Below are 14,851 nucleotides of genomic sequence, written 5' to 3'. Positions count from 1 at the left end.
GCTGTGTCATCATGGCCTGTTTGCATGTCTGTCTCCTCTCTAGACAGTCAGTTCTGTGCCCTTCCCAGCATCTGGCATGGAGAAGACTCTTGCCAAGTCATAATTTAAGGTATCAGGCCCAGAGAACAGAATTGCTTGCACGAAATCACAATAGCACCCTTTCATCCGTGCACGCGTTCATGCATTCAACTCCTACTATTGAACACTCGCCCCACGCCAGTCCTTGCTAGGTGCTGGGGACCCAAGGGTGAGCAAACCATGACACCTGCCTGACCTTACAGAACTTATGGTTTAGTGGGGGAGGCAATTCCATCGATTGCACCAGCAAATGTAAAATTGCAATGGTAACCAGCCCTACCAAAGGGACATACAGGGTTTCATGAAAAACTAGAAAAATTCCTTAAGGTCAGAGAGGTCTAGGAAGACTCCCTTGAGGCAATGATCCTTAAGGAGTAGAAATTGAGGGCTCCTGGTGGCTCAGTTGGTTAAGTGGCTGCCTTCAGTTCAGGTCATGATCCCAGGGTACTGGGATCAAGTCCCACGTTGGGCTCCCTGCTCAGCGGGGAGCCACCTTCTTTCTCTGCCCCTCCCTCCTGCTCTGCTCTCTCTTGTTATCTCTCTCTCTCTCAAATAAGTAAATAAAATCTTAAAAAAAATAAAGGAGTAGAAATTGACCAAGCAAAGAGGAATAGCTTGTGCAAGGGCCCTGGGGTGAGAAGGAATATGGCAAGAATGAGGAATGGAAGGAAGAGCAGGGTGGCCAGAGCAGGGAGTTTGGGAGACAGAGTGGTATGAGACAGGTTCGGAAGACCAGCAGCAGCTGGAGTGTACGGGGCTTTGCAGGCCACGTTACGGTTTTGGTCTTTATTTTAAGAGCAACAGGGAGCCAATGAAGTGTAGGGAGCAGAATCATGACCTGATCAGGTTGGTGTCGTGAAAAGCTCCCTGGCCTCTGTGCAGAGCAGGGACGAGAACCAGGTGCCTGGTACCCAGCCCCCATGTGATGTTCATATTCTGTAGCCCTCCCCCCCCAGGTCATGGCATCTCTAAGGACGGCATCCCACCCCCCACCCCCCACAGCATTCATCTGCCCAAGCTCACAGGGCACTAACATAATCCCCAGCCCAAACGCCGGCTTTCGATGATGCCTTCGTCCTCTCTACACCCTTGTTTCCAGCAGCCAGCGCAGGCTGTGGGCGCCCAGATGCTGACCCCCATGCACTGAGAGTAAACTGTTTATGTTCTCCAGCTTCAGAGCCTGTGGCCAAAGGCTCTTGCAAAAAAAAACCTGTGGTTTGTGGGATGTCAGTTCGGGAGGATGTGGGATCATCTCCTCCAGTGCCCACTGTCAGAACAGGAAGGGGGGGGTGCCTGGGGGGCGCAGTCGTTAAGCGTCTGCCTTCGGCTCAGGGTGTGATCCCAGCGTTATGGGATCGAGCCCCACATCAGGCTCCTCTGCTGGGAGCCTGCTTCTTCCTCTCCCACTCCCCCTGCCTGTGTTCCCTCTCTCGCTGGCTGTCTCTATCTCTGTCAAATAAATAAATAAAATCTTAAAAAAAAAAAAAAAAAGAAAAAAGAACAGGAAGGGGACCCAGGGAGGTCCAGAGTCTCACAGAGTGTCCAGGATTCACCTGGGGGCCGCAGAGGTCCCGCCTGCACTAGACCTGGTGTGATGTTAACTCCTCCCCACTCACCCACAACCTAGGGGTGAGGCAAGAAGATGGAGTTACAGCACGGGGCTGGGGAGTCCAAGTCTGGGTGTCGGGGCGCAAGACCCCTGGCCGTGAGTCCCACCTTTATCGATGCGGGCTCTTGGACCAATTACCTAACCTCTTGGGTCTTCCTTCGTCGACACTGCCATGTCCATTATGGCTGCCACTAGCTACGTAGGAGTCTCTATTTCAATTAATTAAAATTAAATAAAATTGAAATTTTAGTTCCTGGGTCACACCCACCATATTTCAGGTACTCGTGGAGCTCGTGAAAATTGTATGGGATGAGCACAGATGTAGAACATTCCATTACTGCAGAATGTTCTATTGGACAGCTTTCAGCTGTAAAGACCATGAGAAGGCTCCCTGTGGATCGTGACAGGATGAAATGAGGCAATGGGTGCACAGCCAGTCACACGGCCCCAAGCATACAGTAAGTGCTCAACTAAAGCTTACCGGGACGGTGAGGATGGTGATGAGGTTGAGGGCGGTGCACTGACTGCTGCACTGATCAAAACATGCCGGAGCTCGGCATCAGTAAGCCCGGATGTACTTGTCAGGAAAACGGTGTTGATCGTCCGCTCTGGGCCAGGCACTGTGGAAGGTCTGTGATAGGTCCCAAACTTAAGCAAGACACGGTGCTCATCACCTAGGAGAGAAGCCCACCAATACACGGGGGTGATACCCCAGGAAGGGAGGTGAGAACGTCCCGCCATCAAGATCGGTCCCGTCGCAAATCCCAGGTGATCTGAACTTGGTGCTTCAGTCCTCGTCAGCACAGTAGGGACATAATAGTAGCCAACTCCATTGGATCGGGTGAACGCTGCGGCGTGCTTAGCACAGCAGCAGACACAGAGTGACCGCTAAGGAAGGGTCAGCTGTCCACGCGGGCAGGGTGACGACCGAGATTGTCATTTCTGTCTCGGAGAAGGGAAGGGTTAGCTGACCCGTTTGATCATTTGAGCAGGGCTTAACATCGTGGCCGGCCATGAGTCCCCTAGCTTAAAGGCGTCTGAAACCATAAAGTCCCTCTGCCAGGCAAGCGCTCACTGGAGAGAGGAGGGCCCCCCACTGTCAATTACGGCCGTGCTGGGGAAGCAGGCGGGAGCGAGTCTCAGGTCCTGAGCTGATATGCTGGCTTTGTTCTGGAGGGCCTGGCTTCCATCTGGGGAATCCCAGCAGAGGTGACGTCATATGGGTTTTGAGAGTTGAGTAGGAGTTTACTGGAGAGGACTGCAAGAGAACCATGTCACTAATCCCTCACCTAATGAGTCATTTGATTCTCTGTCCCTCAGTTTCTTTACTTGCAAAATAAGATATTTGGTTGGGTGGTGCCTAAGAACTTTTCTGAGTCGCATCTTCTGATTTGTTCTGTGGAAGGTTCGGCACTTCTCCGGAGGTCCTGTCCCAGCAGGTGCCAGCCTGGGGCAGGCCACAGGCCTTCTCCCACCTCCCATGACATCTGTGTCCAGTGATGTGCGGGCGTCAGGGAGGACGGAGGAGTCACAGGAGGGGCAGTCTGGGCATGAGTTGCAAAGGAAGTGGCTGATGCCAGAGGGGCCATTGGCCAGGTCTTTGTGCTCTGGCAGGCTCTGAGCCCACCGAGCACCTCCAGTCTCCAGCTTCCCATGCCTTTCCAATATTCAGATTCCAGGACATAGTCCTGACTTCTGTACCCCAGAACTGCTCAGTCCTAGAAGTCTGTGGGAAGTGGATGGTAGACCTCCCTGGCCCCTGATACTGTCTGCTCTGTGTCAAGGCCGAGATAACTTCTACTCACTCCCCAGGCCTTGGATGACATGTCCCATGCTAGGGGAGTTATCTCGAACCCTCACCCGATTAGTTTAGGTCCCCCTTGGTTCTGGGCCTGGCACAGGGTCTGGCACATAGTAGGCCCTCAGCACATGAGAAGAGCCTCAGCTGAGGGGACAAAGGCTCTCGGTCCTCAGCACACGTGTCCTACTCAGCTGCAAGCAGGCCTCGAGCACGAGCAAGGATGAGAACACACGTCTCTCCCGTGACCTCAAGAGGCCACATACACTCTATAGAGATGGGATAACAGGCCAGGGGCTGAGGAGCAGAGATAGGCGGAGAGAGAGTCCTGGGTCTCCTTGGGTGTGGCCCCAAATCCCCTCAGGCCTCAGTTTCCCTGCCTGTAGCATGCCCAGAGTGCCCCTGAGGCCTCTTCCTGTGCTGCCCTTCCCAGAGTCTGAGCCAGGGCCAGGGTTCCAGGCTCCGCTCGGCCGTGCCCTGCTGGGTCCCACGTGTTCTTCAAACTTCACGCTCTGAGACGTCTCTGCTGCCTCCTTTCTTCTCAAAACGTTCTCCTCTCTTCCGGGACCCTGTTTCTCCTCGGTTTGCTCGTGCCTCCCTTCTTGGTCACCTTTGCTGCCTCCTCATCTCCTTGCACTGTTGGGGCCCCTTGAGCCCACCCTGGCCCCCAAACCCTCCCCCCTAGGGACCTTGTTCATTCCAATGACTCCCATTTCCACGCACGTCAGTGTTTCTCAAATTGCGGGTCCCACCCTGTCAGTGTACAATCAATTTAGGGGGCTGTGACCAGCATTGTTTTTAATTAAATGAAATCATATAAAGACAAGTGAAGTAGAAAATATTAAGCGCATCGTCCCTGGTAGGGGAGCTACTGTTTCACGAGGTTTTTTGCTTCTGCGGGTGACTGACCTTCTTATCCTAGGTGAGTGAAAAATTGGAAAGACACAAAGACTTGGGCTCTGCCATCTCCCAAATCCCCATCTTTAGCCTGTTTCTCTTCCCTCGGTCTGGATCTGTATGTCCAGTTACCTGCCCGCTGCCCATCTCTCCTGGGATGGCCCACAGGGAGCTCCCAGTTACCGAGTCCAAAACAGAAGGACGGGCCCCATCTTCCCTCTTGTATCTCCAGCCTCAGCGAGAAGCAGCCCTCTCCACCCACCTCCAAGACTAGAAACTTGAGAGTCACTGCAGCTTCTTCCCAGGCCCTCCCCCTCCGTCCTCAAGACACCGTGTCCTGTGGACTCAACCTCCTTGGCATTCCCCGTGACTGTCACCTCCTCCTCACCTCCTGCCACCACCTTACTGCTCCCTACCATCGGCCCTCGTGGGAAGTCTTGCCATGGCCTCCTAATACCTGCCCCCTCCTCTGTTCTGGTCCCCTCCACCCATTAGACTTTGCAGCTAGAAAAGTCTCCCCAAACTACAAGCCCAGGCAAGACCTCCTTGCTGAAGACATTAAACTCCCCGGGTGCTTCCAGCATTCCACTTCCAGCTCAGCGTGGTCTCCTCCTGTGTTCCAGCCACGCCACTTTGGCCTCTGCACCCCGCCAGCCTGCTTCACCCTTCCTCTGCTCAGCCTGCACCCCCTCCCCAGCAGGAATCAGCTCAGGCCACCAGATCTGGAAACCTCTTCCTGCCTCCTGCCCCCTCCCCTACCCCCCCTTCCTGGCACTACCCCTGTCCCCTACATGTCAGCCTTCTTCCAAAACAAAGCCGACATCCACCTGTAGCAGAATCACCCGCTCTGCTTAAAAGTGCAGATGCCCGGGTCCCACACCAGACCTACAGCCTCAGAATCTCCAAGGGCATGGCCTAGAAATCTGCATTTGGATAAGACTTCCGGTCATCCTTTTCCTGTTCTGGAAGCCACTGTTTTATATACATTTCATTTGAGCGAATTCTTTATGTTCATCTCTCTTTCCCCCCCCCACTGGATGGCCGAGGTCCCGGGGCAGGTCCTAAGGCAGGGACAGACACAGGGCCTCGCTATCCGTTTCCCAGAGCCTGGCACAAGCCCTGGCACAGAGCCGTGCCCAGGCAGCTCTGAATGAGCCATTCCTGGACGTGGCACGGATCCAGCTCCCCCTTCCAGCCTCTGCCGGAAATAACCTTTTATGAAGGCTTTCCTGAGTAGTTTGCGATCTCTCTGGGAGGCCGGGCACGTTTCCCTTGGTTACGGGGGAACCTAGATGAAGAGTGGCCCTGCCCTGGGTGACAAGGGGCTGGGGGTAGCCCCAGGACAGGGAGCCTGGATGAGGAAGGGGTCTGGTCAGGCTGGAGGGGGATTGGGGGAAGGCGTCCCGGTTCCTAATCAACAGGAAGGGCCTTCTTCCTCCAGGATCACTTTTCAGCCCAGCTGCTTGGACATAACCTGAGCTGGGGTTGGGGCAGTGGGGGAGGGGCGACGACAGATAGACGGGCTGATGGGCAGGCCAGCATCTGGACACACAGCCGAGGGCCCCGCACGCCTGCCGGGCTCCCACACACCCCCAGTGCCCGGGAAGGCCTGTCCAGGGAGAAGGCTCAGCTGGTTAATACTTACTGCCCTCCTGTTCCCCTCCCCCAGTGCTTTCCTCCCCTCCTCTGCTCTCTCCAAGCCCAGGGACATTCAATCCTTCCTTTGATGGACAGCCAAGAAAAGACTTCTTCCACATCCTAAATTTGTTAGCACCAGCTAATCATCTTAACCTTACTCCCTCCTGCGCTCCCAACAGGCGCCTCCTTAAAGACACAGGGTGCTTTTTTGATTCTCAGCAAGGAGCCCCCAGGGAGAGGTGGGGGGACCAAATTCCCACCCCCTGAGGTCCCTCTGCAGTGAGCAAGCTGTGCAGGAATTTGGGGTGGGGGCAGCCGTGGCAGCTCTCCTGCTCGGAACCCTCTGGTTGCGCCTCCATCATTCTTAGCTGGGCCTTCCCAGCGGGAGCTGCCATCTGCCCTCCTCCATCCGCCACCGCCATCCTTTAGGGGCTCCTCCCCACGACACTGCTAGAAAACAGAAGCTGGCTAACTCCCAGGTGGAGACAGGCCATGAGTTCTCGTGCTCAGACACTTCACCTTACGCTCTCTTATTTTTTCACTTTTTCTATCCTCCGTCTTTCCCGGCCTCTCCCCCTCCTCCTCATGACAGCCCCCCTTTCCTACAGGCTTTCCAGTGTGCCACACACCATGGTGGGGGCTTGACTCCAGCTTCTCTAGAGCTGTGGGAAGTGGAAATTCTCACACCCATTTTGCAGATGACAAAACGAAGGCTCAGAGAAGTGAAGGACTGTGTCTGTATACAAGGTCAGCCCTCGAGGCAAGGCGAGTGCTTGGACCACAGCCTGACTCAGGAGCCGTGCTGTTGACCACGACGCCATCCGATCTCCCAGCACGCGTCTGCACTGCTCACGCATGCACGCGGATTAGTGACCTACCACAGTCCGTTCAGCGTAAGCACCTGCGAACACCTCATCCAAGACCAGGGGCGCACTAGGCCCTCCACATAGGAGTGCCCCCTCCCCCATCCCGTCCCCTCATCTCTCTCTCTCTCTCTCTCTGCCCTTTCTCTTTCCCTCCCTGCTTACAACCCAGGTGAGAAGAGCCAGGACAGAAGAGAATGTGGCCACAATCTCCTTCTGGCCCTAAGCCTCTCAATAAATAACGCGTCTGTGTATAAACCACGGGCTCTGCAGCATCTCAGCTAGGGAGGACAGGCCTTTGCAGGGGAGGGATTAGAAACCCTGCGAGGGAGGGACAGGGGCTTTTGGCCAAGGTGGGGGAGGGGCTCTTACTCCCCTCTACCCTCCCCATCTGTGACCCACAAAAACCATGTGGCAGACCCCACAAAATTAGCCAAGAAACTTAAAGAACATTCGATAGATTTTCCCCGTCAAGGTCCTGGGGGGGGGGGGGGGCTGTTCCACTGGGACAGAGGGAGTGCGGGGCGGGGGGAGGCTCTCCCTGCACAAGGCTAGATGCACACCCAGAGGAATGAGAGTCAGCAGCACAGCCCTTCTCACCCCCCGGCTCCACCCTCCTTCCTCTGCCCGCGTGTCTGGGTGCTATAGTGGGCTGTCTGGCCCCCTTGGGCTTCGGGTCATCTGCTCAAGCCTCTAGATCAAGGTGGGGGGGGCCACTAGCAGCAGCCGGGCTGGGGGGCTCTGGGGGAAACATTGCCCAGCAGATGGGCTCAGATGGCTGCGTGAGTGTCCGAGGTGACTGACAAAGTGTGAGCAAACCAAGCCTGAAATACATTAAAGTCACCCTGTGGCGGACATCCTCAACCCACGGGGTGGCTTCCTAGCAAGAAGCAGAGCTGAGTTTTTTGAGTGCTTAGTAAGTGCAAGGCCTTTACGTCCCTATGTCCTGCCCTCGTGGTAGATTGCAAGCTGGTACTATTCGTTCCATTTTACAAATCAGGAGACAGAGCCTCAGGGGAATGAAACTTGCTGGGGGCTCCATACTTACTGAGAGGCACTGGGATTTGAACCCAGGTGTGTGAGGCTCCACAGCTCAGGCAGCTCCGAGGACACGTCGGATCCGGCATTGTGAGGATGTCGGGAGTATAAGCAAACCAGGCTGCGTGCAAGAGAGGTCAGCCCGCAGCGCACCCGGACTTCCCAGGTCTCCTAGACGGCCTCTGCTTCACCTGTCTCCCCCGCCCCAGACCTCTGCTGGGTCATTCTGGAGACGCATGGAGCAGGGTGTTTCATTAGACCAAAAAGGGATCCCCCTCCCCTATGAAAACAGAACGAAGCACCCCCCACAGAAGAAACAGCTGGCGCTCTCAGGGAGCAGGAGGACAAGCAAGGAGACACCGTCACCGCTGACCACCCCTCTGACGGCTCCCCTTCACCTTCCGTGTCACAGGCGGTCTGGACGTTTGTGAGCCACGGGCTGCCACATCCAGCCCACATGTGCTTCTGCAGCACTGTCCCCACGGGACTTCCTGCTGTTGTCGCCGTGACCCGCTGCCCAAGATACCCTGACCCCCTCTCTGCCTGAGCCATGAGGGGAGTTTGTCTCCACGTTCCCCTCCGGCTCAGACCGACTACAATTGCCTGAACGGTTTTACCAAAAACAAAGTGAAATATCCAAACCATGTTTTTATATGGCTTAGAATTTTAAAAGCATCTTGAGTCACCATGCTTACAACAACAGGTTTCTGGCCTGCAGGTCCTCGCCAGGCTGCACCCTGCTTAGCCTCTGAGATCGGGTGTGTTCAGGGTGATAGGGCCATAGACTCGAGCAACGGGTTTGCGGCCCTAAACCAGAGGAAGCTCATTTCCAGGCCTCAGCCCCATTCTCTGGTCCCACCAGGGACATGATAGAATTTCTCTCCCCTGGAATCCCTTTCCCACTTCCTCTAGGAGGGCAGCAGGAGGCTGGCAGAGATGCCTTGGTGCCCTCGTTGGGCCCTCGTCCTTTCCCTCCACCCGCCATGGAGGCCCACGGTGGGGACCAGACTCAGCGGCCAGGTCAGCCCTCTGCTCTGCTCTTGGGGAAGGGCTGTGGGATTATTCCCTCATGCTAGCAACTTCCTATTTTTATTTCCTTATGATAAGAGGAGAGGCTGTTGCTTCTTTTTTTTTTTTCACATCTCTGTTTGATCCTGGCCCCAGCCCTCCCCTACCCCGGGCCCCCATTCGGAGGATTTTCTGGCCCTAGTAGCATAGAGGAACTGGTTTTTCAGAAGTCTTGTGTAGCCTTGTATTGTCTCGTGTCGTGTTCAGGGGCTGGCAACAAGGAGAGTATCTCCTGACATCTTCCCAGGCTGCCTCATCTTGTCCCCAGGGCGGGTCACCGCTGTCATCCCCAAGTGACTCTTTTATGGGTGTTTTTTCCCATCTGCTGAAGTCACAATGTTCCTGGCCTCCTTCCAGGCCTTGCCCACTGTGGGCTGCCTAGCGGATTGCAGCTTCCCTGAATTGTCCTGCCCCTGTGCCTGGGATATGCACCGGTCCCACAGCCAGCTCCCAAGTGAGGTCAGAGGTCAGGGGAGCAGCCTGGGTTGACCATCCTGGGCTCCAGCAAGTGATTTATTAGCCACTGTCTCCATTAGGGGCTGTTAGCACATCAAAGCGGTGTTTGAAAAGCATGGAAAAGTAGAGACCATGACAGATGACAGACAGTAGCTGTGGCCACACCATCGAGCCTGCTCAGTGAGCAGGGGGTGGAGGGGAGGGTGTCACTTTGGTTCTTGACCCCAGCACAGGTAAGATGAGATCCAAATGTCCATGCTCCTTAACATGGATTCATCCTTCAATGCACGAACCCTTGGGTGTGGAACTCTGGGAGTCTAGGCTGCATGGCGCCGTGCAGGCAAAAAGAGTGGATTCTGGAATCTTTAAGACCGGAGTTCAAATCCCAGCTCTGGCCTCTGGGAGCCATGGGAAATGGGGCTCATCACGGACTGTCTCAAAGCCTGTGCCTTGCTTCTAGCAGGATGCCGATTACAACACGGCTCCTGGAGGCCTGCGGAGGGCCGGAGAGGGGACAGGGGCCCACAGGTGCAGACTGCGTGGCTGGGGGCACTTGTCAGATAGGATCTCTCAACACAGGGCCCGGTGGGGGCCTCCCAGTGGCCACCCCCACTCGGAGGAGGACGCTGCCTCTGGTCAGGGCTGGGCTGGACGTCGTGCTGCCCTCGTGGGGACCCCTGTGCTCCGGCTCCTCAGCCGTCTCCCAGCCATGCGCTGACAGACAGGCTGCTCTCCCGAGGCGGATTGTGGCCCCGGGAAGCTCCTGTCCCATGTGGGAGGGAAGAGAGGAAGCCAGCGGGCCAAGGGAGGGGCGGAGCTGTGATGTGCTCACCCCAGGTAGCTCGGCGCCGCTGCCTTCCCACATGGGGCGTGGGGGCCAGGCCACTGAGGGGGCCCTTAGACGAGCTGGTTCTCTTCAGCCAAGGCAGTTCCTGAAGAGATCTGACAATGGCAGCACTTTCAGCGTCTGGGGGGCTGGACTTCACCCTCTGAAGGGAAGTGGGGGGCAAAGCACAGCACCCAGCACTGGGGCCTTTGTCCAAGCGCCAGGACAAAGCCTGGACCAGACGCTCCACCTCGGCCTTCCCGATGGGGAGCCATGCATCCCTTGGGGAAGTGCCAGGTCCCTGGAAGTTTCTGTGGCCTTCCGCTTTACTCTTCAGAACTGGGAGGTTTATCAGACTCAGTGAACACATCTGTTCCCCTTTGGCTCTGACTTTTGAGGATTCTTCCAGCTCAGACAAGTGGGAGAATCAGAGGGAGCTCTTCCTCTATCCCTAAGCCAAAGTCTGGACACCCCCAAAGGTCTCCCAGTGCACTGGGGACATACCAAGCTCCTTAGTCTGGCCTCCAAGATCCTTTGAGTTCTGGCCCCTGCCTGGCCTTCCTACCGAATCTCGTGTCGATCTCTTCTTTTCTCCCAAAGCTCTAAGGCAGAGCTGCTTAATGGAACTTTCTACCATGATGAAAATATTTTATACCTGTGCTGTCTGATACAGTAGCCATTAGTCACATGTGGCTATTTAATACTTGAAGTGTGGTTAGTGACACTGAGGAACTGAATTTTAATTTTATTTAATTTTAACGTAATGGCCACAGGTAGGTACTGGCTACTATATTAGACATCACAGTTCTAGCCACATAGGCCTTTTTCTCTATTTCCCTGAGACACAAGCTTGTTCGTACCTCAGGACCTTTGCACTTGCCATGGTTTGTGTGGAATGATCAGCCCTTGGATCCTCTCACAATGGCTCCTTCTCATTTCTTAAGTTTCAATTCCAATCACTTCCTCGGAAAAGTTTTTCTCTACCACTGAGGTTGAAGCGTTTTCCCCAGTCCCAGCCGTCTCCAGTGCATTACCATATACTTTTTCATAGCAGTTATCAATGCCTGAATTTTCTCACTTAATTACTTCTGTTTACTGTTTGTTGCTTGCAACTAGAAAGAGTAGTAACCATGTAAAACACACTGATTTACACGGACGGACTGTGTGCTGGGTACCGGTTTGAGTGCCTCACATACACTGTCTCATGTAATTCTCACCACACCCCCATGAGGCTCATGCTGCTTCATCCCCATTTTACAGATGAGGACACCAAAGCTCAGAGTTTGACTTGCCTGAGGTCACACGCCAGGACTCACTCTCTTTTTTAGTTCTGTAACCCCAGTGGCAACTTTGGACAGTGCCAAGCACTGAGCGCCAGGCCTCCAGAAGTAACTGTTGACCCAGGGCTGGCTAGGACTCTGCTGGGTGAGGAAGCCCCGGCCCTGGGTGTGGGCACTGGCTCTGCAGCTCCGTGGAACACCAGGCTGGAGCAGTGAGCTGGGCGCGGGGTCCGGGATGGCACTGCATATGACCTAGAGTCGAACCCCTTCGATCCTAGGAGACTCCTGTGGGCTGAGTGGGGAGAGGATTGGGCCCGGCTGGGCTAAACGGACAGATCTTTCTCCTGGGTAGTAGAGTGTGCTGTCAGCCAAGGTGCACTCTCAGTGGCTAAGGCTGGGCTGGGGTCGGGACTGGGGCAGAGACAGGGCTGGGGCAGAAGCAAGGGCTGAGCTGGGCCTAGGGCAGAGGCGGGGCAGAGGCCAGGCTGGGGCAGAGGCTGGGCTGGGGAAGAGGCAGGGGCAGGAGCTGGGCTGGGGAAGAGGCAGGGGCAGGGCTGGGCTGGGGAAGAGGCAGGGGCAGGGCTGGGCTGGGGAAGAGGCAGGGCTGGGGCTGGGGATGAGGCAGGGGCAGGGCTGGGGCTGGAGAAGAGGCAGGGGTTGGACTGGGGCAGTGGTTGCTCCGTCTGTGTTTATTGTGCTTTCCTGGTGCCTCAGGCAGAAAAGGACCAGAACTTTGGAGACCACCCAGCTTTCCCGTCTGCACAGAGCTCTCACACTCTCCTGCCGTCCGCACCAAAGCCCCAGCCTGGGGCTGTCCAGCTGCAGGAAGGTGGGGTGGAGGGGCTGTGTGCAGAGCTGCAGTGGGGAGAGGCTTCTCTGCTGTGAGCTCCTTCATGGGAATCAGCACCTGATAACACAACCTGCTGTCCTGGGGGACCTGCCCGCTCCCCCCCACCCCCCACCCCCGCCCAAATGGCATCTTCTCCTATTTAGAAAGTCAGATGGGGCCTCCTGTGGGGAAGGGACTTTCCAGGAGGAGGGGATGCTGGTGGGCACAATTGAGAGACACTTCTCCCTCCTCTTGTTTCTGCGATTCCGTCCGCATTTCCTGTACAGTCTGCGTAGCACCCCTTCCCCCTGAACAACCCCCCACCCCCGCCACTGCACACAGGGCATAGAGGGGTGAGGAGCTTTGGACAAGGAGCCTGAGGCACACGGGCTAGTTCCAGCAGAGCCTTTTTTCTGCTGGGTGCCCTGGAGGAAACTTCCCAACCTCCAAGCTCCAAGTACAGTGCTCTGAAAACTCTCGGGAGTTTAGACGTGTGAGGTCAAAAGCAAGCGAAAAAAGTCAAAAACAATCCCATTTCCTTAGCCTAAGAAAATAATTTATCAAAGGTGCTAAAGGCACAAAGGTATTCATTGCAGCATAAAATAGGAAAAACCTAGAAACTTCCAGATCTAGCAGCCAACACATCCAGGTAAATCATGACCTATTGTGCCGCCCTTTGAAAAATGGCATTTGGAAGGCTGTGCGATGTGGGAATGTGTTTACCTTGTCACTTAGGGGCAGGGGGCGGCGCACCACGGTACGTGCCCGCTCCCTCCCACCCTGCAAACGTAAGGCTGCATGTGGAGGAAGATCAGAGGCAAGAAGAGAAACTGGAAACAGTTGTGGGAGAGCAGGGGGCTGGGGGTGAGGGACGATGCTTTTCTTTCACAAAATGTCCTTTAATGTTCTTAAAGAGCTGTTTTAACAATAAATAAATGTCAGAAAAACAAACCAAACTTTTTTTTTTAGAAAGCAAAGCCAAATGTAAGATCCAAAGTGTTTTCACTCTTCTCAGCTCAGATGTCTCCAGTTCCTGGCTCCTCCTTCACCCCCGGCACCCCACAGCCCCAACCCGTACTTGCAAGGTCCCGGGCCAGCCTGGCCCCCAGCCTGTCTGGCCTGGCACACAGCCTACAGGGCCTCACCTCATCCTCTCCTTTTCCTCCTGTCCCTTCCCCTGTCACATGTCTAAGATAGCGGTTTCCACCTCTCTCTGCTTGTCACCGGACTCTGGCTAGAGCTTCCTCCTCCTCTGTTATGAAAGTTCTTTCCCTTGCAGCTGCCCTGAGACCCTGGCCAAGGAAGGCAACTATGTTTCCTCACAGGGTCAGCTCCAACTGATTGGTTGTCGCTGCCGAAAATATAAGATGCAGCTCAGAAATCGACTAGTTATGTCTGCCATGGGCCCCGGATAGAGGTAGTGGTATGTGTCTCGGGTATCTGCTCTCCCAGAGTGTTCTGGTACTAAAAATAGGGCTCTGACATCTGGGTTTCATCTCAACCCTGCCAGTGGTTCCCTGGAGAATGGTGGATGCTGTACCCCTTTGTCTTGGGTCAGGAAGAGGGGAAGCCCCCAGTGCTCCGGGCAGTGCACTGGTGTGGAAAGAGGATGAGCTTTGCAGTCTGACAGACCCGGGTGAGAATCCCAGCCCCACCGTTTATTAGCTATTTGATCTTAGACAGTCAATTTAACTTCATTGAACTGTCCTATTTCTACCTGGAAGTGACCACATTTGCAGAAACCTTGTGCTACAAAAATGAGAAGTCGTGACTAGAAAGCACCCAGTCTGCTGCCTGGCACACAGTAGGTGTTTTCATGGCCGTCCTGGGGCGCAGGGGTGCGGTGGTGCTGTTCAGGCAGGCGATGTGACGGAAGGCCCACACAGAGGCTCCAGGTGGCTGCCCGTGAGTGCACGTATTTCTTTCTGGCTCCCTGTTCCATAGCTACACACGGGTGCCTTAACCCAGCCCTGTGGGCAAAGAACACGGCTGTTTGAGACACAACTAATTGAAAGAAACAAGCAAATTTTTCACTAGATTATGCCATTATAAATGAAAACACTCTGTACTGCGACCAAGCATTAACATTTATTAATTACTAATCATGGTGTATACACACACACACACACACACACACACACATATATATTCTTTTAAAATTGTGTACAATTTAAAGATAAGAAAAATAGATAGCCAGGTCAGGTAAGTACCTCACTGATTATTATTTTATCCCAGTTATGGCTCCAGGTAACCCTGCTTCCCCTCCAGGCCTGAGTAAAGCTCCACTTTCTTACTCACCTGATATCCTGAGGTTTGGGCCTTGGTCACTGCTAGTCTTCAGCTCTGGGCTTCCATGCCTCGTGGAAGGAGGGAGGCAAAGAGGGAGAAACGTAAGCACTCTCGACGGCGGCATAACCAAACATTCCGCACTGGGGTAAAGCTGACGCTGCGACGCAAGTCTGTTTCCAAAC

This window comes from Ursus americanus, chromosome 6 (genome assembly GCF_024610735.1).
Source record: "Ursus americanus isolate L20-20 chromosome 6, mUrsAme1.1.p, whole genome shotgun sequence".
Classification (NCBI taxonomy): Eukaryota; Metazoa; Chordata; class Mammalia; order Carnivora; family Ursidae; genus Ursus; species Ursus americanus.
The sequence above is the reverse complement of the archived record's forward strand: the minus strand, read 5'-3'. Positions refer to the sequence as shown.